Source organism: Pelodiscus sinensis, chromosome 6 (assembly GCF_052426305.1).
Source record: "Pelodiscus sinensis isolate ZL-2025 chromosome 6, ASM5242630v1, whole genome shotgun sequence".
In the NCBI taxonomy this organism is placed as follows: domain Eukaryota; kingdom Metazoa; phylum Chordata; order Testudines; family Trionychidae; genus Pelodiscus; species Pelodiscus sinensis.
The window spans coordinates 34750813-34778382 of record NC_143057.1 but is presented as its reverse complement, the minus strand read 5'-3'; the positions used below and the strand labels follow the sequence as shown (position 1 = coordinate 34778382).

General features: G+C 40.2%; 1 protein-coding gene and 1 long non-coding RNA gene across 6 annotated transcripts in view; one reads left to right on the top strand and one right to left on the bottom strand.

Moving 5' to 3' along the window:
- Positions 1 to 8938: 8938 nt before the first annotated feature.
- CEMIP2 (cell migration inducing hyaluronidase 2) overlaps positions 8939 to 27570 on the top strand; it is an 87033-nt gene continuing 68401 nt past the window's right edge. For 2 of the 5 annotated variants that reach the window (XM_006137832.5, XM_006137828.3), the window contains exon 1: positions 26261 to 26401. The gene's annotated coding sequence lies outside the window, so the exon portion shown is untranslated. Of the gene's footprint in view, positions 9172 to 11786; positions 11935 to 26260; positions 26402 to 26434; positions 26808 to 27570 lie in introns of those variants that run through there. The other 3 variants (XM_075931705.2, XM_006137830.5, XM_006137829.5) reach the window with 3 other exon arrangements.
- On the bottom strand, positions 11928 to 26124 carry LOC142829838 (uncharacterized). The gene is made up of 3 exons (XR_012904677.2): positions 25984 to 26124; positions 15170 to 15212; positions 11928 to 14723 (listed from the first exon to the last, which is right to left on the bottom strand). It is a non-coding gene; the product is annotated as an uncharacterized LOC142829838 (long non-coding RNA).

The window sequence follows — 27570 nt, the reverse complement described above, 5'->3', positions numbered from 1 at the left end:
GGTTCTAGAGCCGGTTTTGTTCCACATCTTTATTAATGACCTGGATGAGGAGATGGATTGCACCCTCAGCAAATTTGCGGATGACACTAGGCTAGGGGAAGAGGTAGATATGTTGGAGAGCAGGGATAGGGTCCAGTGTGACCTAGACAGATTATGGGATTGGGCCAAAAGAAATCTGATGAGGTTCAACAAGGACAAGTGCAGAGTCCTGCACTTGGGACGGAAGAATCCCAAGCATTGTTTCAGACTGGGGATCGAAAGTAGCAGTATTATGAGCTTTCATGGGCACAACTCAAGAAGTGTGTTTTAAGTTTTTCCTTTATAGCTAACTGAGACAGACGTGAGGGAAGTGCTATGGCAGACCAAAGCAAGTCAAATGATTACCAGCACAGGTCTGGCATCTAGCCATACATGCTGTGACACAGCAGCAAGATTTATGGCCAAAGCTATGATCACAAGATGAGCTCACTGGCTGTCAGCCTCCAGGATAGGGAGAGGTCCAAGAAACTATCCAGTACCTCCTATTTGAGAGAACTGAGCTTTCTCACACAATGATTGGCTATGTCTTCCACTCTTTAAAAGACTGAAAGGCCCTGCCTGAGATTTTTGGGAATATATACACCAGACACCTGCAAAAATCTCTGCAAGTATTTGTCTCCGGAGAGGCTTTGGGCTCAACTGGACCCAGCATAGGCAACCAGATTTATCCCAGATAAAGCAAAAAGAAAAAGATATGTAGCACTTAAACTATCTTCAAAAGCGACGAGGAGTCCTGTGGCATCTTATAGACTAACTGAAGTGTTAGCTTTCGTGGGCAAAGACCCACTTCGTCAGATGCATGTCACATGCATCTGACAAAGTGGGTCTTTGCCCACGAAAGCGTATGCTCCTACACTTCAGTTAGTCTATAAGGTGCCACAGGACTCCTCGTCGCTTTTGCAGATTCAGACTAACACGGCTACCCCTCTGATACTTAAACTATCTTGTTAGTCTTTAATTAGGTGATGAGAACCCCAGGGAGAACAGTCACTGCCATAAGATATGCCTGTCACTTATCTTTTATATCTTACACAAACTGCCTCATCAACTACTAGACAGCTAATCAGGGGACAGCAACTAACTGCATGAACATATTTGCCCTATTTCTATTTGGCTTGGTCCAATTATTACCTTGAATAGTGGTGGTTGGAAATAGTTGCCCATGGTGGTTCCATCCATACCTAAGGGTATGTCTAGACTACAAGGCTCCGTCGACGGAGCCATGTAGATTAGGTTTCTAGACATTGAAAAATGAAGCGGCGATTTGAATAATCGTTGCTTCATTTACATAAAAATGGCTGCTGCGCTGTGCCGATCAGCTGTTTGGCGGCACAGCGCGGTAGTCTGGAAGCCCTTGTTGACCGCCCCGGTAAACCTCATTCCATGAGGCATAATGGGGCGGTCGACAAGGGCTTCCCTTGTCTACCGCGGAGCGTCCAGACTACTGCGCTGTGCCGCCAAACAGCTGATCGGCACAGCGCGGCAGCCATTTGATGTAAATGAAGTGGTGATTATTTAAATCACTGCTTCATTTTCCTATGTCTAGAAACCTATTCTACGTGGCTCCGTCGACAGAGCCATGTAGTCTAGACATACCCCAACTCTTACTTCCCTGTTCCTCTGTAAGGACTTTTCTCATGAGCACCTGTTACAAAAAGAAATTGCCTTCATACGTTATCAAAGAACTGTGCCAATGATTCAACAAGAAATACAGGGGCAAAGGTGTGTGTCCGTGCTTAATCTGAAGAAGAAAGGAAGTCTTTATCCTATCCTAGATCTGAGGAGAATAAACACATATATTTGTCACCTTAGATTCAGGATAGTAACACTTCTCTCGCTTTAGGCTCAAGATAGTTTTGTGGCTTTCAGCTGTAGCTGTCCACTTAATTCACTAAGAGTGCATCTACACAGCAGGGCTTAACTTGAAATAAGCTATGTAATTGGCATCGCTTATTTCAAAATGGTCAGTATCTACAAAGCACTTATTTCAAAATAGAACTCTCTTCCTCTGACTTCCTTTACTCCTCGTACAATGAGGGCTACAGGACTCAGAGTAAGAAGTCCTCCAGCTTAACAGTATTTCGACATTATTTCAAAATAACTGCTGTGTAGATGTGGACTAAGTTATTTTGAAATAATGCTAGTTAGTTCGAAATAATGTTGCTGTGTAAACATACCCTTTAAATATATAGTGATAGAGAAGCAGCCATGTTAGTCTGGTGTAGCTGAAACAAAAGACAGTACTATGTAGCACTTTAAAGAGTAACAAGATGGTTTATGAGGTGATGAGCTTTCATGGGCCAGACCCACTTCTTCAGATCAATATGTGGAAGAAAATCGTTGTGCCGATTTTCTTCCACATATTGATCTGAGAAAGTGGGTCTGGCCCACGAAAGCTCATCACCTCATAAACCATCTTGTTAGTCTTTAAAGTGCTACATCGTTCTGTCTTTTTTTGTTCCTTTAAATATGTGATTCACAGTGGGATCAAATCCTGATCAATACAAAGTATTGCTATGCAAGCTCTCGACAGTACCAAGGAACTTCACAAAATCCCTTGGTGTATGGTAGCCTCTGAGAAGACAAGGCATTCATATCTACTCCCATGTGAACGAACCGCTGTTGGAGCAGAGGCCAGTCATAATAGGAGTCAGTAGTAAGCTGTGAAAATACCCAATATTAGTGAAATACAAAAAAATCATTACATACCTATCACCAATGATAGTTTTATTATAGCCCTGATCAAACCCAGATCAGAAAGTGTACATGCCCAAGCCAAGACTCCTGTCTCTACAAGGTTTCCTTCTCCAGTTAATATCTGAAATGACTGACAGAATGGACACATCTCAGAATGTTAGGACACAATGCTGCATGCAGGTATGTGTTACTACATGGGATTGCATACTAATGTCCTGGAGCTTAGAGCCCTCAGATTGGCTTGTAAGGGCATTTCTACGTGTCCTCCAAAACTAAATAATGGACAATGCAACAGCCATTCACTGCATAATCAAAGGGACACTTGCTGCTTGCCTTTATAATGGAAGCCATTGTCTTCTGAAATGTGTGCCATCAAAATTGGGTATATTGGTGGCCCTTTGTCTTCCAGGAGTCCGTAACAACTTAGCAAACTTCCTGTGCCTTCAATCTGGTCACTTGAGACTCATGAAGCCTCCTTTGGACAATGTACTTCTCTCTAAAGACTGTCACTGGCTATCATGACTGGCTATCACTTTGGCCAAAAGAGTGAATGACCTTCAGATACTTGTAGGTGATCCTCCCTATATAGTGCTGAAATCTCGCCAATAGTTCTTTGTTAAAATAATCTCAAACTTTATTGTCATGAGTCAGCCAACCAACCTGCCTTTCTGAAAACAGACACCCTACTAGGAGAAAAGTAATTGCTCATGCTAGATGTGTTTAGGTCCCCATTTAATTACACTGACAGGACTAAACAATTCAGACTGTTGGCCCCTCTATTTTAACTGGACCTTCTAAAGATCAGGCCATTAAGACAACCCAAGGTGACAATGCTGACAGTACAGGAGGGTATGTTAACAAAAACTTATGCACAACGATTATTGATTATTTCACTGGACTGTTGCGCTGCTGCCTTTTCCCACTGCTAATTCCTGATTACAGCACTTAGTGCTAGGAAAGCTAGGATTTTATCTTTTGTCATCAGTAGTGGGGGTTTAAAGTAAAACATCAAATACCACAAGGTGCATAATAAATCATGAGACTAGGCTACCACAAATGTGAAAATCTGCTCATCGCTGGAAGAACACAAAGGTCACACACAATTCTGTGAAGAGGAGCATTTCAAGTATTTTACCCATTTTTCCAGTCCAATTTTTCACTTGTTAATGTGAAGGAGCTTTTTTCTGTAAGATAGTGTTCACAAATATCTATTTGAATTACAAATGCTCCTTCACATTGACTATGATTGTGACTATTATTTGCTTTTTGAAAAAAAAAATGTGCACAAACAGGTTTGTTTGCATGACTACTTGGGCAATGGCCGTTCTTCAAATAAATGCTCACATATGGGTATTCATGCATGAACAAAGTATTATGACTCATTCTTCTGTTATTTCTCCTTCATTAATCACAAGCCATTTGGGCAGGGTTGTCTCTCTTTTGCATACATATAACTCCTAACGCAATAGACCTCTATTTTGACTGAGGATTTCAGGCAGTATGAGAATATAGCTTGTCACACAGTCATGCAGCATAAACCATGCCATCAGATTTAAATTAACAATTACACACTATAAATCATGGTTAAATGCTGAAATGAGCAGATGTGTTCAGCCCACAGGCTGAAATTTGTTCACATATCTATTTGAGAATACTTATACATTAAAAGAAAAGGCCATTGAACACTGAAACCAGTCCAGTTCACCTGTATGCTAGTATTGTTCAAGGCAGGTGTTCGACTTCTAAGAACACATTAACTAATTAAACTGTGTAAAATGCTTGTAAATTGCTGCATGCACTAACCTTACTTGTTATGTCTGTATCCCTTAACTATAAGGTAAGTATATAAGTTTTGCCTTGTAACACTAGAAATGCCTACTCTGAACTTATGACCTCAGGCAGGAGGAGTACCCTGTCCATCAAGAAGGACTGTGAAAACTAAAGGGGCTACTTTGGAACATGATGCAGACTGGGTTAGTGGCCCTCTCTTACCTGTGAAGGGGCTACATGTAAGCAAGTTCATCCCAGCAGCATGAATGCTGGAAGACGAAAATAAAGGTAGCTGACATGACTATTTTTCATCTCAGTGCTGTTTGGAATATCTCGGAGCTGAAGCTGGGAAACAAAAGCAGAAACCCCAAGAGTCAGTCAGTCTGAGTTAGACCTGAAAGACATTCAGTGCTGACAGACTCCTACAACTCTTGTCACCTTTGGAACCAGGGGTTGTAACTCAGATGTGTGTGTATATTTGCCTGCTTTAGCCTGTAAATAACTCTCCTAGTAAATAATAATTATTTCTCCTAGTAAATAAACCCTTAGTTTAGTATAAGATTGGCTACAAGCTTGGTCTTTGGTGTGTACAAAGGGTAAGTTCATTGGTCTGTTTGGAGCGGAAGTTAACTGAATATTCTGTGATCTTTGGTGCATGGCAACCAGTTGTTACTCAGTAGTTTGCCTTGGTGGCAAGATAGACTGAAATTCCCAAGCGGACTGTCTGTGATTCCATACTTAAAACTGTCATAGTGCTTCAGGAGTTCACGTTTGTTACTCTGTTGGTGAAATTAATTATGGAACACCCATGTTGGGGGCATCTGCCTTGCTTTTTGACCGTCTGCCCTGAGGCTAGCATTCGCAGTCGTGAATCATTGCATACCACATGCAAGGAAGAATAAAGGAAAGTGGAGGAAAAAAATCAGCAAGAGAATATACACATATTTGCTTCACCTTCAATTTATTCTATTTTGTACATGTTATGTTTCCCTGGGGACAAAAGTGATTCTGAAAGAAGGAATAAAGGTGAATAATGGGACTTATGTCCCTGAGGGAAGAGGCACCACTACATTTATTTTCCAGTTCAAGCACTGTGCTATGGACAGAATATAAATGAATTTCTAGAGTTGTATAATAGGTCCTCCACAGACCTTTTCAAAGCAATTGTTGACACAGCCTATAATCTGACTTAGGGCTTTTCCGGCAAGGTCCAGAATTGCCTCAACTCTCATTGACAGTGGAAGCTAGCACCCATAAAAATCAGGCCTGTTCTAACAAAGTCTGGCTGCAATTAGTAGCATGTTCGTTCCTTTTTCTTCCTGTGGAATGTTGATTAGTGGGAATAATATACAAAAATACTGCATAAATACTACAGCGTTCACATCATGGCAAATAGTACATTCTTGTTTTTGAATGGCTGCAATTTGGACACCAGTTTCACATTTTTTTATGATACAAATATTACTGAAATGAACACCTGAAAAATTAATTTTCATTTGTGATATACATAAACAAATGCTGTAATGTGGTAATGCTGTGCACAGAGCACATGACACAGAGATGGGATTGCTGACCACCCCAAGACTCAAGCTTGTCTAAAATGAAAATTGCACTTAACAGCACTTCTCTGTATTAACTGCACTTGCAATTGCTCATTTATATTTCTCCACTTCATTCCAGTGTATTCTCATACACAATTGGTTTCATTTTATCAATAAACCTGCTGAAATATTGCATAACAGTCAGGCGTTCTATCACATGGATATTGCTATTTCTATCTAGAGAATCTTTAACATTGGAAAATTTCATCATAAAGAGGAGCCATAGTGGGAAAAATAACATAAGATCAAAACTTTTTTTTCTCTGGGTGATTTTTCTTTTCTTCTAGCATGGAGCTCTGAGAACAAATCCAGGGATCTGAAAATCAAGGGATGTTTCACTTGTTACAGAATCACTATTAGGAAACACTGTTTGAAAGGTCCTTTTTCTGACTTTGCTCTTAGTCCTGTAGACATGTAAGCACATGCATAATTTTACTCACATGAAATGTCCTGTTGAGTTCAGTATATTCTTTGTGCTATGCGTTCAACATGACATATTCAAAATTTTAAAGTGCAGTCATAGCAGATCACGAACACATTTTTAGAGAAAGGCTAGCTTAAAACAAAAATTAACCTTAGCAAGGGCTCTGTTCTGTCATGGCTATGTATGCTAAAGTCCCTATAATTATAACAGACTGTGTGTGTGTGTGTGTGTGTGTGTGTGTGTGTGTGTGTGTGTGTGTGTGTGTGTGTGTGTGTGTGTGTGTGTGTGTGTGTGTGTGTGTGTGATACTAGAGGCACAGAACTCCCTCTTTAACTGACACACTACTCTACTCTAGGAAGTTGCTTTGACTAATATCCCTTGATATAATAAACCATGAAATGCTGAATTTTCAAGTAAAGTTGAACACTAGATATTACCAAAAATAAATAAATAAATAAATAATTAAAGGTAGCTATAGAGAGAGATTATTCAAGGATCTTTTAAAGATTAGGTTGCTGGTAAATCTTTCTAAATGAGTATATGCCCTCTGCTGACGCATTCCTGTATTACCGGGAATTAATAGATTGCACATTACTGTCTGAAAACCTTAAGTGCACAGTACTACATATTCAGTTTATAGTTCAAACAAAAGCTGTGAGATTCACCTATGTGTATATAATAGGAATGTTGCTTTTTCATATGATAGATTGATATTTGTGGTCCTATTTGCCTAGGAAATCAGAAAAATATAGCAAATTATATTATTGGGCTGGTTACACATACACTTGTGGCTTGAATAAGTGCTTGCTGAATAGTTTATTCATTTTTTATAACTTTATTTATCTTTCTGTCTTTCAGTGATTTTAGTGCTTATTTAAGGTGCTGTATTGACCACAAGCAATAACTGTGTAAATTTCCCATATCCTCTGTTTGCTCTAAGGCCTCAAATACTGTAGTGGGGGGTGTGACATAAGAACCTGAAGAAATAGACTCATGACTTGGAGAGACCTTGACCTTTCTGACAAGACTGCCAAAGAGGGTACCAATTGTGATGGTAATTTTTACAAAGTAGACCTTAAGAAACCATTCATTTTTACAGGTAAATCTACTGCTATCTGATGACAACTCCTGTCTAGTGCTAATGAAACTTGAAAAAAACCTTGAAAAACAATGAATAATGAAATTTAGTTTGTTTTCTAATCAATGTGTACTCGTATGTAAAACTTGTGCTCATATCTCCAAAAGCTTCCTTTTCAGTTTCAGATGTCATTCATATAATTGATGGTGGTTTTTAAAAGTCCTAGATAATCAGTTTAAGGTAGGCTGGAAATGCCACACCAAGATGTTAAGTCCTACCTGAGGATAAAATCTCCATGTGAAATCCTGGACCCATCAAAGTCAGTTCCTAAACTTCCATTTATTTCATTGGGGCCAGGGTTTTATTCCACCATGTCCTTCATGCAAGGAAAGATCAAAGCATCCTACTGTGGGATTCAGAGGTATTAGAGCAGCCCCTGACCCAAAAAAGGTTCCCACTCCTGAATTAGAGACTTTTGGAAAGGATGGCAATGCCTTTCCTCTTCCCCAGTTTGTGTCAGAGTGAGATTATTTTAAATTTGAAGGAGAAAGCTTGAGCAACTCCTGACAACAACTAGATCTGCAATAATGTCCAATAATGAGAGGGAAGCATGAATCATATTAGAGGATTTTGTTGGTTTTAGTTTTTGTATGGATATTAGGAATGAGTAAGCAGCACTTTCTGTATCTTTGTGTAAAAGGACATCAACAACTTGAAATCAAACCTGGGTTTTTGTTTTTGTTTTGTTTTTAAAAAATTATGAGTACTTTTGGGTATGGTACTTGACTTTGTGTCTCCCCCTGCCAATTTATAGTTTCACAATCACGCCTTCCTGATAACATTGTTTTGCTTCCCATTTCGGTGAGAGCCAGACCAAGTTTGACACTCAGGGAATGTACAGAAACTTTTGTTTAAAAACAAGTAAACAAAGTGGGAAACTATCTTTTCCTTCTGCCTCTTTCAGTGAAAGTCATTCTAGATTGTACTTGTATCCAACCCAGTTACAAAATATTTGAAATAGAGGTGTTATATTTTTAATTTAGCCTTTTCTTTCACCAAAGAGATTCTTACACATGAGCTCTCAAATCTTTAAGTATGTTTATGCAGACCACAAAAGTCAAGGACAGGTGCTAAATAATTTGCATTCATTGTTGGTTGTTTTTGTGTAGTGTTGCAACCAGCATCAGCTAATGCAGTTAATGTGAAAACAGGATGATGGTACTGATTAAAAATCACTGATAAATGAGATGACAAAAATCAGGCTGACAAACTTCCTGGCTAGTTGAATAGGTACTCGGGGTCAAATACTCCCTTTTCCACACAAAAAGACCTGGAAGGAGAGGTTGGACCTAAAATATTCTACTCCAAAACTGTTTAGTCTGTTTCATCTGAAGAAGTGGGTTTTGCCCAGGAAAGCTCATGGTAACATCTACATGTTTTGTTAGTCTTTAAGGTGCTGCTAGACTATTTGTTTTTTAATCTGTTATTGAAGTTTGCCCCTACAAAGAAGAACAAGATCTAACTCCTACGTCCCACTGGAACTCTATTTTGAGTATTGAGAGGTGAGTAGGTTAGGCTTCTCTGTTCAGTGTCTGGTATTTTCTGGGCATGTCCTCAGAATCTTTAATGGGTTTATTGTATTTTTTGTAAACCTTCACTGTAATATTTTTCCCTAGCTTAGCTTGAGTTATTACTGTATCTCTCATTTTCCTAAAGTCTAAGCTATATGTAGTACTAGAATGGAGAAAATTGCTCTCATGATGTTTGTGCTCAGTCTGAACTTTTAATGTAGATATCATTGCCTTGGAGATGTTGACTGTTTTGCACTTCAGTTGTATTATCAACACAGTATAGTCTGTTGTTGGTTGCAGCCTGCTTTCTGCTGCACTGTGCTAAGCACACAAAGGGTATGTCTAGACTACATTTTTTTTTAAACTGCCTTTTTTTTTAAAAAAAAAACTTCACATGCGTCCACACCAAAATCGCGTTCTTTTGAAATTAAATGAAAAGAACGCAGAGATTTTTTTGACATTGGTAAACGTCAAATTAAGAGGAAGAATGCCTTTTTGAAAGAGCTCTTTCGAAAAAAGGCGTGTGTGGACACAGAACAGGGACATTTTTTGAAAGAAGAGACAATCGAAAAAAGCAAAGTTGCTCTGGTGGCCATTCTGTGAATAGCAATCAGGGCTTTCTTTCGAGAGAGCATCCATGCAGTCTGGACATTCTCTTTTGAAAAAGCAGATTGCTTTTTCAATCCTGTTTTGAGGTGTGGATGCTCTCTTTCAAAAGAAGCTTGCAGTCTAGACGTACTCAAAGTGTTGTGGAGGTAAGATTTAACTGTAAAATGTTGGTATCAGTCCAATATGTACATCTGGCTTACTCAGTAAGGCTGTGTCTAAACTACATGCCTCTGTCATCAGAGGCATGTAGATTAGACACATAGGCAAAGGCAAATGAAGCCGCGATTTAAATGATCGCGGCTTCATTTAAATTTACATGGCTGCTGCGCTGAGCCGACAAACAGCTGATCAACTGTTTGTCCGCTCAGCGCACTAGTCTAGATGCTCCCCTGCCGACATCAAAGCCCTTTGTTGGCAGCCCCGTTATTCCTCGTGGGATGAGGTTTACCGGGGCTGCCGACAAAGGGCTTTGATGTCGGCAGGGGAGCGTCCAGACTAGCGCGCTGAGCGGACAAACAGCCAATCAGCTGTTTGTCAGCTCAGCGCGGCAGCCATGTAAATTTAAATGAAGCTGCGATCATTTAAATTGCGGCTTCATTTGACTTTGCCAAAACAACAAATCTACATGGCTCCGTTGACGGAGCCATGTACTTTAGACGTACCCTAAGTGTACTTCTGCAGCAATAAAACAGTAGAAAGGGGGAGGGAAGTGGAATAAAGTAATAAAGAGAAGTGATTAATTAGTAGAGAGAGAATCTGAAGAAAAATAAGCTGAATTAACCTATTATCCCTACAATTTCTCATCCTACTGGACATCAGCCTTCCATGTATATACTGGAAGGAAAATAATACAGATTGTAGTGTGTCTCAAGCTTTTGTCACGTTCCCTACATTTTTATTAGGTATTTTTCTGTATTTCATTTGGTGAGAGGGGCAGTGCTATAATTCATCCAATAAGAATTAAGTGCTGATGTTTTAGACGGGTAACAGGGAACTAATATTATGTTATGGTTGAAAGTTTTGTGCAGTCATGGTTTTATTTTCTTTTTTATGAAACATTTGAAGAATAGGTGCATGTCTCAATAGATTGTTGTCAGTGAAGTTCATTAGAGAGCTATGAACTAGTTTGCCTTTCAGCTTTCCTGTTCAGGTTGAATGTTTGTAGGCATGGCTGCAAAAGATAAAAACACACTAAGAATCCTGTAGGAAGTTCTAGTCAGGTCTGAGTCTTAAAGTGGTTCTCAACCTCCCAGATCTGTGACAAATGAAAATTACATTGAGTGGTCAGATATGGTGTCTCATCAATTCAGTGGGAAACTTTAACCTTTAATTCACTTTTTAAAATGATTTTGTAATTAACAAACTCAGGAGAACAGGTGACTATGAGCCTGTTCATGCACAGCTGTGTGCTCATAGTCATCTCAGCCTCTCTTTTTTAATCAGCTGGTGTAGAGTGAATTCAGATAACTAGAGCCCTGCAAAACTCTGGATATCTGCAGATCTCTGCATCCACAGAGGTGGATGTGGATATCTGCAGCTCACTTTCACCGATATAGATGAAGATACGGATAACTGGCATGCATTAAAATCAAAGCATAGATTCAGTGATCCATATATTTAAACTTTGGAGGCCTAAAGTAAAATCCAGTAAAATAAGTGGCATGATTTTCAGTAGTGCTGAACATGTGTTCCTTAATTTGAAGCCAACTGAATTTGTGCATGCTCAGTCTCACTGCAACTCGGGCAATTTCTATTTAGCTGCCTAAAGATGTCTCACTTTCGACAGAGAAGCTTGAATATTTTAAGCAGTGATTTTAAAACCTATAGTTTCAAATTAGAAGACTATTATGTGAAATTATCAGTTTACAACAGTTTTGCGTATGAGACACTTGAATTCCTGTTTTTGTAGGTCAGAAAACAAGAGGGCAGGATGATATCCTGAGCAGAGCATGTAACAGATAATGCTCTTCCTGTAACAGTGATTACCCTTTAAATACATTCTTCTTCCAAAAGGAAAAGGGTTCAGTTTGCCATTTGTTGGCCATCTATGTTGACAGAGCACTGCAAATTAATGGGAAGAAAATCCTGTCAGTTGTATGCATGTTTATAATTGCTTTTGGTACCCCTGCAGTGACATTAAACAAGGTAAGCAGTAAAAAAAACTTTATTCTACAATTATATTCAAGTTTATTTCAGAAAATTTCCTGAAAAGTAATATAGAAATATTGGAGACCTCAAAATCTACAGGAGTATAACAATTGAAAGACAAAACAGTAGAAAAATGCTTTGTGTTAGCAAGCTTACATTATGATTCTCTCACTTGTATTGATTTTTGGTACATTATATTTTAGAGTTGGTGGTACTTATCCATTACAATTATTCCCCTTGAAATGCACGAGTGTCTCAAGGTTTTTGCAATTTACTTGCTGCAATTTCAAAGGTACAAAAACCACTGCTACAGACAAGGGTTTTTTTTCTCAGAGAAAGCGAGTTAGATGCTAAATCTAGATTCTAAGCATTTTTGGCAGCTGTTCTTACTTGCCAACAAGCAAGAAAAATAATTACCTCATTCTACTTTCTCCAGACTTGTTTGTTAATATTTTTAAATTAATATACATTTTAAAACATTTTCATTTGTAAAAGTATTTACACTGTACTCCTATCAAATTTATAGTTGCTAACTTAATATTATAAAAAACAGTTTCATATAAAAAGAGCAATAAGGTTTTTCTTTGTGAGTGAAAGCATCAAGCTATCTCTAAAGAATCAAGACAAAAAAAGAGGAATTTATCTACTTTGACTATATCGGCTAGTTTGGATTCAGGTAAGAAATATGTAGCTTAGGCCCAATTCTAGTTGTATATTCCAAGCTACATATGGCAAAATTAGTTTCTATTAGGATCAAATAACAGTGAAAACTTAGGAACACAAATTTATATGTAAAGATTTTAAACAGGAAAATATATTTTAAGTAATTTATATAAAGTCCATTATGTAAAACTCAACCTGAACCCTAGATTTTAGATGGTTTGAACTAAAGCCAGGTAAATAATTCTTAGCAAATATTGTATTTGACAAGTTTAGCCTCCTTTTTAGTTTGTAAAATACCTATAAGCAGATTGAAATTTTATTGACTTCATTATTTACCAAATGATTTACACAAATGCTTCGAAGGTCTGTAAATAATTGTTATTCCTTGTGACTGCAGTGTTTCACATTCAAAACTCAAGCTATGTGGGGCTATGTCTACTAGCCCGTTTGTCAGTCCCAGGAATGAAATAACCCCCCACCCTCAAGCAACATAAATTTCAAATACAAAAGTACCGGTGTCAACACTGCTATGTTGGCAGGAGATGCTCTGCTACCATCATAGCTCTTTGAGTGTGTTTTAATTATGCTAGCAAGAGAGCTCTCACAGTTATGCATAGAGTGGCGACACAAGAGACCGTCTAGCGGGGCTGGTGCAGTGGTACAGTGTGCTGCTATAAGGTTCGCAGTATAGATATAGCCTTGACAGGTGCTGATTGCACACGTAAGTTACGTTATTGTATCTGTTCTCTGACTGGACAAGCATAACCTTCAGCTTCAAGTTTCTCGTGCACATCCTTGCACTCATTCAAAATTCATTTTCAGTTAATATTTTTAAATTTTTACTTCAAATATAACGATTCAGTAAAGAGTCTTCCTGAAAATTTTGTTCGTTAGAATATTTGCACAAGGGGACTAACCCCACAAAACAAATCTAATTTTTATTAGAACAAACACGGAACTGTTTTTAAAGTTGTCATCCAGCCCTAGTCTTCACAACACTAATGTATATAATTATTAGGAGATTTACCCAGTGTTGTTTGTGTTCTTAATTCAATTAATTTTTGTTTTTGGAAAATAAGATGAAAATATACATGCTTCATTTAAATCGTTGCTGAAGTGGAGCTGGGGATGAGGGGTTCAGTATTGCATGTTGCCTGGGGGAGACAAGACTACCCTGATCCCTTCTCACCGCAGCAGCTGGGGCCAGGTGACAAGCACCTCTCCATGGCAGTTACAGCTCTAGCAGGCACAGCCAGGAGAGGGGTGCATGTCTCCACAGTTGGGGCAGGTCCAGGTTCTTCTGCTCCCTGTGCTCCCCAGCCAGAGTGAGGAATGCAGAAAATTGCACTTTCCCCTGATGTAGGGGAACATCCAGCAATGTGCCCATACAAAGTGAAGAGGTTCATCCTAAAGGGTGCCAGGGGGTGGGAGGCTTGGTGCTGGGACAGTCCCATATTGGGAGGGGGGTAGGAGACCGCCAGTCAGCCCCTTTACCTACCTGGTGATTCTGTCTCTTTTCTGTATGGTTTTATGAGAAGCAAATCCAGGCACATCTCATTTTCCTGGCACAATCATACTCTTACATTGCTTTTTAAGATATTAAGAGGAAGCTTTATACCAAATGTTGTGGTCCTAGCTCTTACTGTTTAGGAGGAGTTCTTGTACAAACAGAGAAACAGACACTCTCTCAAATACATAGCAGAAGTAGTGCCTGGGAATGGATTACAGACTGATGGGAAGAGCATACCCATTTTTGCTTACATGAGGGTAGTTAAACAGTGAATAAATGTATTAAAGCAGGCAGTGATACAATACTAAGACACCACAGTTACGTTAGTTTTACCCAAAAAACTTTAAAATAATATTACGCTATTCATTTGCCATATTTTGTGCCTACAGTGAAAATGCCCCTTGGTAGAGGAATGTGAAATGGAAAATAACTTGGAGAGAAATATATTTCCCTACATTTAACTATTCAAATCCCTCCTGTCTCCTCCCTTATCTCTTGCTCCCCCACCAAGCTTTCCATCAATATCCTTTTGGTCCTCTGACATCCATCCAGTTCTTCCTGGTTCCTTGTTCTCCTCCATTCCCTGCCATGTATCTTCTGAAGCAGGGGATGACTGTCAAGTAATAATACATAAATTAAACACACAAACAACTCTTTTTTGTTTCTTTATATCTGAGGGACTTGGTAATGGTTTGTCCCAAGAGCAATCTAGGTCATAGACCTCTAATTTGGAGATAAAATTAATGGAGATCACTAAGAGATTAAGAGATTTTTAGGCAAATAAATTGTTGAGAATAAGTGCATACACACATATATTAAATTGTATTGACTTTATATGTTCCAAGCATTACAGTATACTTGTTAAGTATTAATATCAGTTATATAGCACAAATTGGCCTGCATCTTTATTGGAATCCTGCACACTTATGCTAAGTATTCCAGAACAAGTTGCATTACCTAGAGTTAGTTTTGGCTTAGGTAGATAAGAAAACTGTCAGTATCAGAAAATATAATAAATAGTTTCTTCATAACAATAAAAAGGGAGTTGCACTCACAAACCTTCTAGGACAGATCTAGGAGGTGTCTTCACGCCTCTTAGTACCTGGAATGCATACGATAAGAACAAAGATAAAATTACATCGTGACCTGGAATTCAGATCAAAAGATAAAGTGGTACGCCATGATACCAGAAAAACAACAAAGATAAAAAGTGGATTGAGTCCAGTTTCAGATGAAGAATATAGTACCTTTTACTGGTAAACAAGTAGGCTAGAAAAAAAAGATTTGGGGATATAATGTTATGGAACACACCTTCAATATGTGTCCTTTGGAGACTGGTACTGTACATAATTCTTTCCCTGGATCATAATAATAAGCCTAATTGACACTGATTATTTGGTCTCTTGAGTAAATTTCACAACAAAACAAAATTAACTAAAGTGTGGTCAAGTAATTGACCAAACAATTTATCAACACATGCCATACAAAAAGTTTTGAGAGACTTACGTTTGCAAAATAGCATACTTCAAAATCAGGAAAATAATTTCTTGATCAGTGACAGGTACATTAATATTTTGCAACCCTTTGGTTGGACAGTTGGATCAGTGCTCTGTTGGCTATTGCAATGTATGAAAGGTTCACATGTCTAAGTTGAATTGATCAGCCTGTCCTGACTTCCGCAATATGAGAACTATTTGGGGACTCCTGTTGACTCAAAAACATACGTGATGGATGCGACAGATAAATATTGGGGACTGAAGTTATGTAGGGTTTTGTTCTATTAAGGATTGGCCTGTCTATGTTCTTATACCATGTTTCTCTATTAGTGCTTACTTTTATGAATTTTCTCAATCTTAATGGTAAAACCTGTACTCAGCATCCAGCCTGAGTACTTGAGCTCTGTGTTTGGAAAAGTCCATCCATATGATGCAGGAAGTAAGAAGAGGGAGCAGGTTTAAAACAAACAAAAGGAAGTATTCATGCATAGTCAACCTGTGGAACACCTTGCCCAGAGGATGTTGTGAAGACCAGGACTTAACAGAGTTCAAAAAAGAGCTAGATACATTCATGGAGGACAGGGCCAATAATGGCTATTAGCAGGTAGGAATGGTGTCCCTAGCCTCTGTTTATCAGAAGCTGGGAATGGATCACGATTGATCATGCATGGATCACATGATGATTACCTGTTCTTTTCATTCCCTCTGGGGGCACCTAGCATTGGCCACTGTCAGAAGAAAGGATACTGGGATAAATGGACCTTTGATATGACCCAGTATGACTGTTCTTACATTCTTATGTTATTAACTCCAGGGCAGGTACTGAAGCCTTAACCATCACATCTGCTGACCCTCTGTGGGTAGAATAACCAGTGGATCCATGCAGCTGTAATTCCACCATCCACCATCTCCCAGCCGATCTAGCATTAAGTCATAATTAAGGTCTTTGCGACTACTACTATGGTTGTTATTTCTTCATTTTCATTATGACAGAACATAGACTGGTCATGAAGACTGGAGTACCATTAATGCCATACATACACAATGTAAGACATAGACACATAGAAGTCCTTGAGCAGAAGAGAGTACCTTGCAAATAGAAAAGAAACACAAAGGGTGGGAGAATGGAGAACTGAGGCACAGAGACACTGGTGTTTTTCAAAAATGCTTTGCATTTTCTTAATTCCACTGCCATGGAAATTAACGGTAAAAATTCCATTGACTTATAAATGCTCTTGAAAATCTCACTGTCTAAGCGTACATCTACACTGCATGGCTATTTTGGGATACCGGAGGTACCCGAAATAGCTACTTTGCATTTTAACAAGCCGCCCATTATTTTGAAATATTTTTCGAAATAACGGGCACACTATTTCAGCATCCCTGTAACCCTCTTTGAAATAGTGCGTTATTTCAAAATTTGGCGCAGTGTAGTCAAATTTCAAAATAAGCTACTTCAAAATAGAATCAAAATAATATATGCCATTTGCATAGTGCAGATCACATATCTTATTTTTAGAGAGCTTAGAGAGCTGTGTAGATGCACCCTAAGGGTATGTCTACATTGCATTCCTCTTTTGAGAGAGGAATGCAAATGCAACTGAGCGAAATTGCAAATGGGGCACTGATTTGAATTTCCCGTGCTTCATTTGCATAATCGCATCCGGGCGCTATTTCGAAATACCCTACTTTGAAAAAAGAAACGCTGTCTAGATGTGGTTATTTCAAAAGAAAACCCATATTTCGAAATTACCCTTAAACCTCATTTTACAAATAAGAGTAATTTCGAAAGAAGGGTTTTCTTTCGAAATAATTGCATCTAGACAGCGTTTCTTTTTTTGAAATAGGGTATTTCGAAATAGCACCCGGACGCGATTATGCAAATGAAGCATGGGAAATTCAAATCTGCGCTTCATTTGCAATTTCGCACAGCTGTGTTTGCATTCCTCTCTCGAAAGAGGAATGCAGTGTAGACATACCCTAAGTGTTTTTCCCAGCGTCAAATATGAAGTATATTCAAAATAATGTTGCTGTGTAGACGTATCCTCGAATAATTAAGAATTAAACCCCAATCACCTGAGTGGAGATGGCCAAAACTTGGGATTTCTAATTTTGGAGAAAATTTGATATTTTGAAATTTGGTTATGTTCTGATTTTGAATGATTCTTCTTTAAAAAATTCCTGCTAACTGGAAAGACCAAAGAAAAAGTCACTGCAGCAAGACTGTCACATGGTGTTTCTGAAATGAAGTATGTTCTTGGGCTCCCACAGCCACTGACTTATATTTGTAAGAATTAAATATATATAATTTTATAGAAGAAAATTGTAAAAGTACAAGTTATTATGCAGAAACTAAAATCTGACTAAAAATTTGCACTAAAGTGCCCTAAAATAAAAATGTAATCCAAGGATAAAGTGAAGTACATTTTAATATTTATATTAGTATTATTGTATACTCTGTCCTCAGTGAAATTTTCTAATACAACCTATCGCCAACCGTTTTGACGTTTTTTGGCCAAGAGTAAATCGCAGCAACTTTGGTTGCTCAGCAACTTTGGTTGTTATTTCAGCTATTATAGTTCATCAGTAAGAAAAATTGATATTATTTTAGGCCCCAAGTCAACCAAGCACTTTAGTAAGTGTACACACACGTGTCATGATTTTAGGTTTGAAAATAGGATTTATGGTCCAGGTCACTTAAGGACTTTTGGAAATTTTATCCCATGTCACTAAAGATGATTGCAAAGTAGAAGAGAGTAAAATGTACTGTTTCCTTTTTCTTATTTCTGGATGTCTTATAGTCTAATCATATTCCATTACTTCCTCTTCGAAGAAAACAGCAATTTTAACATTCAAATTCAAAATGTATTCAAAACGACAAGAGAGAGGAAATGGATGTCTGATTATGTTCTTGGGGTTTTTTTTACATTGAAATGTGCAATTGTCTTTCATCTTAAGACATGACATGTGTTATAAGAATGGAACTTTATATGAATACATTTTAAAATAACAAACTTTAAAGAGAGTCACTGTAAAATCTGAAACTGAGACAACTAGATTTAACAGGTGTAGAAATATGAAAAATAATAATAGCGCTCTTTAAATAGCCTTAAAAATCTCTTCTGTAAAATATCTGGTATAAGCAAAATCATGTGAGGATATAAAGTATAAAAGTTTGTACTGACATTTTTTCTAAATAGATACATAATTTGTGACTTTTTCGGAGCATACTTGTCATCACAAGAAGGTCTTAATACAATCAATATGCCAGATTATCACATATATTCAATATTATCTATGAAAATCCTGAATCTATAATGGAAATTAATTAAAAAAACTATACCCGTACCATTTATGCAAAAGAACTATACAGACATATGGAAAAGGCACCATTTTTTTTAAATACAATATTTTTTCATCCAATTGTTAAAAACAAAAAAGACCACAAAACTCAACTTAGTTTGTAGTCAAAGAAATACAAAAAGTGAGAGGAAAAGACTGAATGAAATCCTGGCACCACTGAAGTCAATAGGACTTTTGCTGTTGATTTAGTAAGACCAGGATTTCACCGTTGGTGCCTTTAAACCAATATGAACATCAAATAATGAGTAACAGATTGCAAGGAAGAGCATAAAAGTTAAAGTGAGATAAAAAACAGAGAGCCTGAGTCATAAATAACATACATGTTTGTAATAAGATCATTTTAAACCACACTGGCTATATAGTATAGCTGTTGTGACGAAGACAATGAGGTGTGATGAACCAAAAAGTTGTGAAGAGGGAAGGCAATGTGCTAGCTCTCTCAACCATAAGCTACAGAAGTTGTGATGTCCTGAATCACAAAGGTCTAAACGAGATCTTAAAGAAAATAAACTGCAATTTTAATAAGTAACTTGTTTAACTTTGATCTGTCTGGACTTTATCTAGTTTTAGCACAGACATATCTAGTTTAAATGGGTTTCTTAACCCTTGTGTCTCATTGTCTGAGGCACTGTTCAAAACACATCAGTAGCCTCTTTTTAAATATGCCCTTAGTAATATTTATTTTAAATGTTAGGGTGTCTCTTTGGCATGATGATCTGTGTACTCCCAGTTAGTTCCAGAAAAGAAGTCATACACATTTTCAGAAAGTGAGCCTCCACTTTCAAGTCTGATGTAACTTCTAGTGTAAGTTTAAAAATAATATTAAAATTTTAAACTTAGGTTTTTGATAAAGAAAGGGTTGTGAGACTGTTTCCAACATTTTCTAGTTCTTTTGGCTTACAACATTTTATTTTTGATTAATAGACAGGACATAATGTTAGAGTGCATCTGGATGACAAACCAAAACTAGTTGTGTATTACAGAACAGTTATAACAATAATTTGTAAATATATTACTGAGATCCTATAAGCCTGTCAATGCTCAATAGGTTCACAAGTGTTTATCAGACTCGACAAACTTCTCTTTTTGCAATATGATTACTTATCTATTATTCTTATTAGATAGTCTTGATGCTGTGTCTAACTCCACTGCACATAACACACAACTGTTGTCATAATGTTTATCCAAAGAAAAAATATCTTATAAAGTATTGCATGAAATCTGGTGACATTATGGTAATAAATATTTTCATGAGCTGTATAGAGTTAGCATGTAAAAAGTTACATAGGTGTGTTAGAAATATGTTACTAAAATACATTTAGACCAACTAAGCTAAGGAGAACAGATAGACAATTTGTCCCAGACAAAGGAATGTTGTTTTGCCTGTTTCCCTGTGTCTCCAATGAAAATTGAGCAAGGCAATGCCAGGGACAGTGGAAGTTGTATTTACATCTGAGTCAACAGGAAAAGTAAATTGCGTGAAGGGCAAGGAACACAGCATGGTGTCAGTTTCCTGGAGCATAAGTAGCACAGGAAAAAAAGCTCAATCTGGGGATCCATTCCAAAAGAATACATTTCAAAGGTTTACTGGACTACAGTATAAGAAGAAGGGGGAGAGAAACCCTGAGTTACCCTTCACTTAGTGGACAAAGGGAATCAGGACCCTTTGATTCTGTAAACAGTGGATCTTCCTGTCCACAGGGCTGAAGATGCAGACAGCTTGATGGAAGTGAAAAAACTGCTTAAGCAAAGATTGTAGCTGGCTAATATAAAGTCTTAATGACTAGAAAGTGTGTTATTTTGTTTTGTTTGTAACCATTCCTGTCTCTCTTACATTTATTAATAAGGAACATGAATGTATGTTTAGTTATATTGTACGCCATCTTGGTACGATTACAGTGTTCAGCTGAGCCAACAGTCTGGTGTCCAAAGAGAGGGACTGTCTCTCTGGAAGCAGCAGAATTAGTTAATTTCTATTAGTGTCCAATGAGAGGGACTGGACATTCCTAAGGGGTGAGGCTGACTGCCCTAGTTTTGACTGGAGGAAAAGGTTCAGCCTGGCCATCAAGTGGCACTAGTGTGGTGCAAAGGGAATGGTGCATAAAAGTATCAGCCCTGCCCAGCAATTCAACTTTGTAGATCAGTAATCAGGATAAGATTTGGCAAGATGCATCCTCTGCCAAACTTCACTCGCCCAACTCCAACCTCTAATTCCTCCCTGTCTCCCTCCCTCCCTTACCAGGGTGTCTAGCTCAATCACTTCCCTACAACTCAGAGCCTATTCAGTAAGCTTGGAAAACACTCAATATTTTTTTTAGATTACTCCCTCCCTCCTGCTTATGACCTCACTTGGCTCCCCTACCACAGGTAGTCCCATTGAATCGGAGCTCTTTGCAGGGCCAGGCACATATTTTGGGTATTTTAACTGAATTGTGGATCCCTTAATTTGCCATTTTCCTGTATATAAAAGTACACAGTTCTTTGCATCACTGGCAACTTTGTTTCAGGAATGGATGGGAAATGCTATGTATTAAAGAGAAACAAGAGCATTGGGGGGATAGCACATTTTAAGAGGTAGGTTGCTCTGCTCACTGAAAGCAGGAAGCATATCCATCTGGCCAAGTTCATTTTTTATTGATTTTTGTAAACTGCATTTAGTGAGTGTAGTTTCTCAAAGGAGAAGAAAAGCTGAAGTCCTAAATATTTAATGGAATTCAGGGAGTACTGATATTAAATTGCATGATCTTATTTTTTATAAGCTTCAGAGGAGTAGCCGAATTAGTCTGTAACTGGAAAAAACTTAAAAAACAACAAATAGTCTTGCAGCACCTTAAAGACTAACAAAACATGTAGATGGTATCATGAGCTTTCATGGGCACGCCCACTACCTAAATATCTTAAACAGAAACATCTGAAGAAGTGGGTTGTGCCTACAAAAACTCATGATACCATCTACATGTGGTGTTAGTCTTTAAGGTGCTGCAAGACTATTAGTTGTTTAAAAAATAAAACTTAAAAAACAACTAATAGTCTTGCAGCACCTTAAAGACTAACACCACATGTAGATGGTATCATGAGTTTTTGCGGGCACAACCCACTTCTTCAGATGTTTCTGTTTAAGATATTTAGGTAGTGGGCGTGCCCATGAAAGCTCATGATACCATCTACATGTTTTGTTTGTCTTTAAGGTGCTGCAAGACTATTTGTTGTTTTTTAAGTTTTATTTTTTATAGTGGAAGCTCTGTGGGAATATTTCAGGTTTATCCATGTTTACAAGAGACGATTGAAAGCAGGATCACTGAAAGTTTCTTGATGTAAAAGGGACTGATTTTCAAAGGGTCAGGCCTGAAAGTGCACATGCAAAAAAGTACATGCAATTATGAACCTAATATGTTGATGCAACCATTCTGAGTGAATAAATAATTAATACAATTTGTACATAAAAATAGTCTGATCAAATGGATATCTGCATGTCCACAAGGATGCATGTGTAAATTAGATGCCCAATGTTATACTTTATTTTTTAAAATGGGACACGCTGTAGATGGAAACTAGAGATGTCATTGGTTAATTGGTTAACAGGTAATGCATACCAGTTACTGGCTAACCAGTGGCCTGGCTGGGCTGGAGCAGCCCCCTCCCAGTGATGGTCCAGCCTCCAACCAGGCTGAAGAAAGCCTTCGCCCACCACAGGTGGGTGAGAGTGTTCGTTCCAGTGGGGCTGGCCCGCCCCATTAACCATCACATAACATTTAACTAGTTAATTGATTAAACAGGATTTTACATTGCTAACGGAAGCATATTTTCATGTTTGCTTTTGTTTAGCATAGTGTAAGTCTGAGACTTTCCCATTGTGTAAAACAAACAAAAAGAAATGACCTTGCAATTCCATTTGGTCCTTCAGCTGAGACATACCAGACTATTTGCAAGTGTAAATGCCCTTTTATAATTATTATGCATTTATTAACATATTTGCCCCTGTAATTATGAACTTTATTTTTTATAAAAATTGAAGACAATATAATTGGGAATAATTAAACTAGTTATAATTAATTAGAGCGAAGAAGGAAGGGGGAAAATACTGACTTCTTTACATATCTAACAACTTGTCTGCATTTACAGTGTTAGCTTGAAGTATAAATTGAATGTTAGATCTAACCCAGTTCCCATTCATGCAAAAAAATATTTTGGATTAATTAAGGGCTGGTCTACACTGGCGAGTTGCTGCACTGTAACTCTCTTGCTCAGGGGTATGAAAAAAACCCCTCCCAAGTGCAGGAAGTTACAGCGCTGTAAAGTGCCAGTGTAAACAGGTTCCCAGTGCAATTTACCACTCCCCTCCTGGAGACGGTTTACCTAGAGTGCTAAGAGAGCTTTCTACCAGTGCTGGTGCACTGACCACACTGCTGCATTAAATGCTACCACAGTAGCACTTTAAACTTGTAAGTGAACACAGAGCCTAAGTGGTACATTAAACTCTAGCTAGCTGACCCATGGGGCTATGGATTGAAACTTGAGAGCTGAAGTTACTAGAGTGAATAATATCCTAGGTATGTAGCTATAGACTATAGCTGGAGTTAGCATAATCTCTCAGATGCTAGTCCAATCACTTTGTGCAGCTAATCAAATTACTCCCTGTAGCTTGAGTGCAGTTTTGCTGCTCTCACTTGAGTAGAGTGACCAGATGTCTCAATTTTATAGGGGCAGTCTTGATATTTGGGGCTTTGTCTTATATAGACTGGGGGAAGGCTGTGACTCTCCAAACAGCCTAGCATGGCCCTGCCTATGCTCTGGCCACTGGTCTCCTCCTGCAGTTCCCTGTGTTTCTCGGTGGCCCGGGCTGGCCATCTTTCCTTTTGCTAAGATTTGGACAACTGAGGCTGGGGCCACAGTGTCCGCCTGAGGCTAAAATCATGCTGTCTGATGCTGTGGGGCTGGGGACATTGCAGCTGTGCCGCACAGGGCTCTGGGATGTCCACCCAGGGCACCAGGGTTAGAGGCTGTCCTACGCACCAAGGATGGGGCCTCAACCTGGCCTCCTGACGTGGGACTGCAGTGGGGGTGTTCTGGGCTCCTGAGAGGCAGAAGAGGCAGAAAGGGGCTGGGCCTTGGGCACAAGGGGTGGGAACAGTGCACAGAGCCCCATGCGCCCTCCCTTGCCCCCAGAAGCCAGACTTGCTGCTGGCCACTTCTGGGGTGCCCATAGTCCATGGTGCCCAGGACAGGCAAGAAGCCTGCCTTAGCACCCTCTGGTCATCTGATCACTAGGGCTGACATACTTTCGCAAAAAATCCTAAACATGTCAAAGAAAAAAATTGGTTAAGCAAAAAAAAAAAAAAAAATCAATGTCCCCAATGGCCTTCTGTCTAAGAAAATACCGGACAGATGATGCAATTACCGCACTGTCCTGGTGAAAACCAGACACCTGGCAACCCTGCTGATCACCCTTCAGTATGGCAACCTAGTGCCTGAAATTCCATGACCCAGTAACTGAGTCAGGACCTCTACTTTGAAAAGCTGTAACATTCATTTGCAGTATGCTACCCAGCCACTAGTAGTTGTCTTCTTTGTTGTATAGCATTTCAGACATAGGGTTGGTCCTGGCCAACAAAGAGTTAGTTAGAATTCAAGCTGAGTGGAATTTTCTCAAGAAGGACTGTGTCTCTGTAAAGCAGCCTCTGAGGCTCAGAGCTCTGCCCCAGCATTGGGGAGCCTGCTGCCCCACTACAGGCCTAGCGCACACAAAATCTACTAGCCCACATTAGGATCTGGTGTGCAAGGGAAATGTGGAGAGTATCTTGATAATGGTCATGCCTATTCACTTTCAGAATATGATCTGAAGAAGTGGGTCTGCCCCACAAAAGCGCATCGCCTAATAAACCACCTTCTTAGTCTTTAATGTGCAACATGACTGGGTTTTTTTTTGTTTTTCCTTTGCAGTTAGGGACCACGTTAGTGAGGGGTTTTTTCAATGGGTCAGCTGCCCCGATACAAAAAAGGTTCCCCACCCCTGCTGTAAAACATGACAAAGCAGTGCAAGGTCTTACTCCTCTCTGACTCTTACCCTGAGTCATGTTTGCCTGTTGAAGAATGCTTCCCAACTTCCCAGCAACATAACACTACGTGATTTTTATTTATAGTCTGATAATCCACAAATGCGGCCCACACTTCCCCGGGAAAGGACGAGTCCCTGCTTCCATGGACTCACAGGGCAACAGGGAAAGCCGGGCGAGCACTGGGGAGCAGGAGGCGATGGGAACAGGTGGTGCAGAATTTGAACACGGGCTGCTTGCCTGCTTTTGGGCGAGAGAGGGTCTCTGTGGGGCACAGCTCCGGTTTTAATGAGTGACCAGATCATTTCCCTGCCAATGAATGACAGAAGCTCCCGCTGCGAGACGCTGGCCACCACCCTGCCCGATATGTAAAACTTCTCAGGTTCTCAGGTTTTTGATCTGAGGAAGTGGGTCTGGCCCACGAAAGTTCATCATCTAATAAACCATCTTGTTAGTCTTTAAAGTGCTACATTGTCCTGCATTGGGCTTCAAACCTGCCTTCCGGGAAGATGCGTCCTTGCTCTGCGTCCAGGCACCAAGATGCCCTAAGGGCAGAAGGCGGCGGATGCGTGCGGGGCGAGCTCAGCGGGGAAGGATGCCAAGTGGGAGCAGCAGGGAGGCAGGAGAGGGTCGGGGAGCGCAGAGGGGCGTGTGAGAGTGCGGGGCTGAGGCGGGTAAGACGAGGGGACTGGAGAGGAGGAGGAGGCCGGGAGAGCAGGAACGGGGGGTGGGTAGGAACTACGAAGAGGGGGCAGGGTAACATGGAGGGTGCATGAAGGGAGGCAGAAGAGGCTCGCGGGGTGAGACGGGCCGCAGGAGGGGTAGGGGCGCTGGGAAGGGAGAGGAGCCGCTGGGGCAGTACCGGGGCGCACAGGCAGGAGGGGCCGGCCGGGAGCCGAGGCCCGAGCAGAGGCAGCGGGGTAGGGCGAGCAGAGGTCCCGCTGCCCGCAGGGGCACTTGCCTGCGGACAGTGACACGCTCTCGGGGCCGGGGCCGCGGGGCGAACTCCCTGCAGGGACTCCGAGCCGCGGCAGCGGCGCCTGCTCCGGGCTCCCAGGGGCTGGGCTTGTCCCCCGCGGCGCCTCGGGCCTTCCCCTGCGTGCCGGGCAGGGCAGCCCAGGCCCCGGCGCTCCTCCCCCGGCCCAGCCCCTCGGCGCCGGGGAAGGGGCTGGAAGCGGGGGTGCAGCCGGACTGGGCGGGGAAGGGGCGGCCGGGCGGAGCCGCGTCATTTCGGGGACGGAGGGGGGCGGGGCGTTTCCCCTCCAGGCCCCAGGGCAGGAGCCGCTGCCAGTTGCGTAAAAGCAGCAGCCGGGGCGGGGAGCCGGGGACATCATGCCGCCCTGACCGGCAGCCGCCTCCGCCCGCCGTGCGCCGCCGAGGTGAGTGCCGGCCCTGCCTCCCGTGCGCCTCCTGCCCCCCGGCCGCGTGCAGCTTTCCGCCTGTGGGCTTCCCCCTCCCCGAGCTCTGCGCTGACTCGGCCCCCTCCGGCTCCGCACCGCTCTCCCCCTGCTGGCTTCTGCCGGTCCCCCGGCGCTGCACACCTCGCCCCATTGGCTTCATTCTGTGCCCTGCATTCATCACCCAGCCCCCGCTGAGCCTGTGCACCCCATTCCGCTCTGCACCTCACGCTGTTCGCTCCCTGCTTCCTTTGCCTTTGTGTCTCCCAAACTCCCCCTTTTCCTTCCCACCCTCGGGTCCCTCTTCATCTGCAGCATAAAACAGTGGTCTTCCGACTTGAATCCCTGTTGGTCGGTCCCAGGATATTGGAGAGATAAGGAGGATGAGGTAATACACTTTTTTTTAGTGGACCAACTTGTGTTGGTAAAAGAAACCAGCTTTGTGGTTACACAGAGCTAGAGAAGAGCTTCTCTCTCGCCAACAGAAGTTTGTATCAAACACTTCAAGTTAGGAACTGAACTAACACATCGTTCCATGCCCTTTTATGGACTGATTAAGAAGACTGGTTTAAGATAAGAAACTATTACTTGAAAGGTGATCGTTTATCCAGACACACTGTGATTAAGTTGATTTATTTACCAATCTACTTGTAAACAGGTTGCAACTTCCTTTTTAAAAATTTCTTTAGGAAGGAACTTACACTTGTATTACCCACGTCTTGGCTAGTCATGCTTATCTTTGCTAAATTTAATACGGTCTCTCTTTTATTCCAGTTTTAATAAGCAAATGAAAAGTTAATATCTAGTGTTTTAAACTAATTTATGAAGCCTATAAAATGCACGTGCACTTTAATGCTATTTTAGGTTTAAACTGTTGCGTGTCAGAGTTAAAGGAGTAATAGCGACTAGTATTGTAGACTTCCTTATTAAAAGGAAATACATCAAATGATAAAATTTGTAACATATTACCTATATAAATATGCTTTTGAAAAACCTCATGTTAAAAATAAGGGCCTGACTTAAATTTGGGGGATAGGAAAGAGTTAAGAAATTAACAACTTAAATTCTAGTAAAGTGTAATGTCCATTGTACCCTAGGTATTGAGGGACTCTGAACAGAGTGTAATCTTTAATGCCCTTAAGTAAATTCTT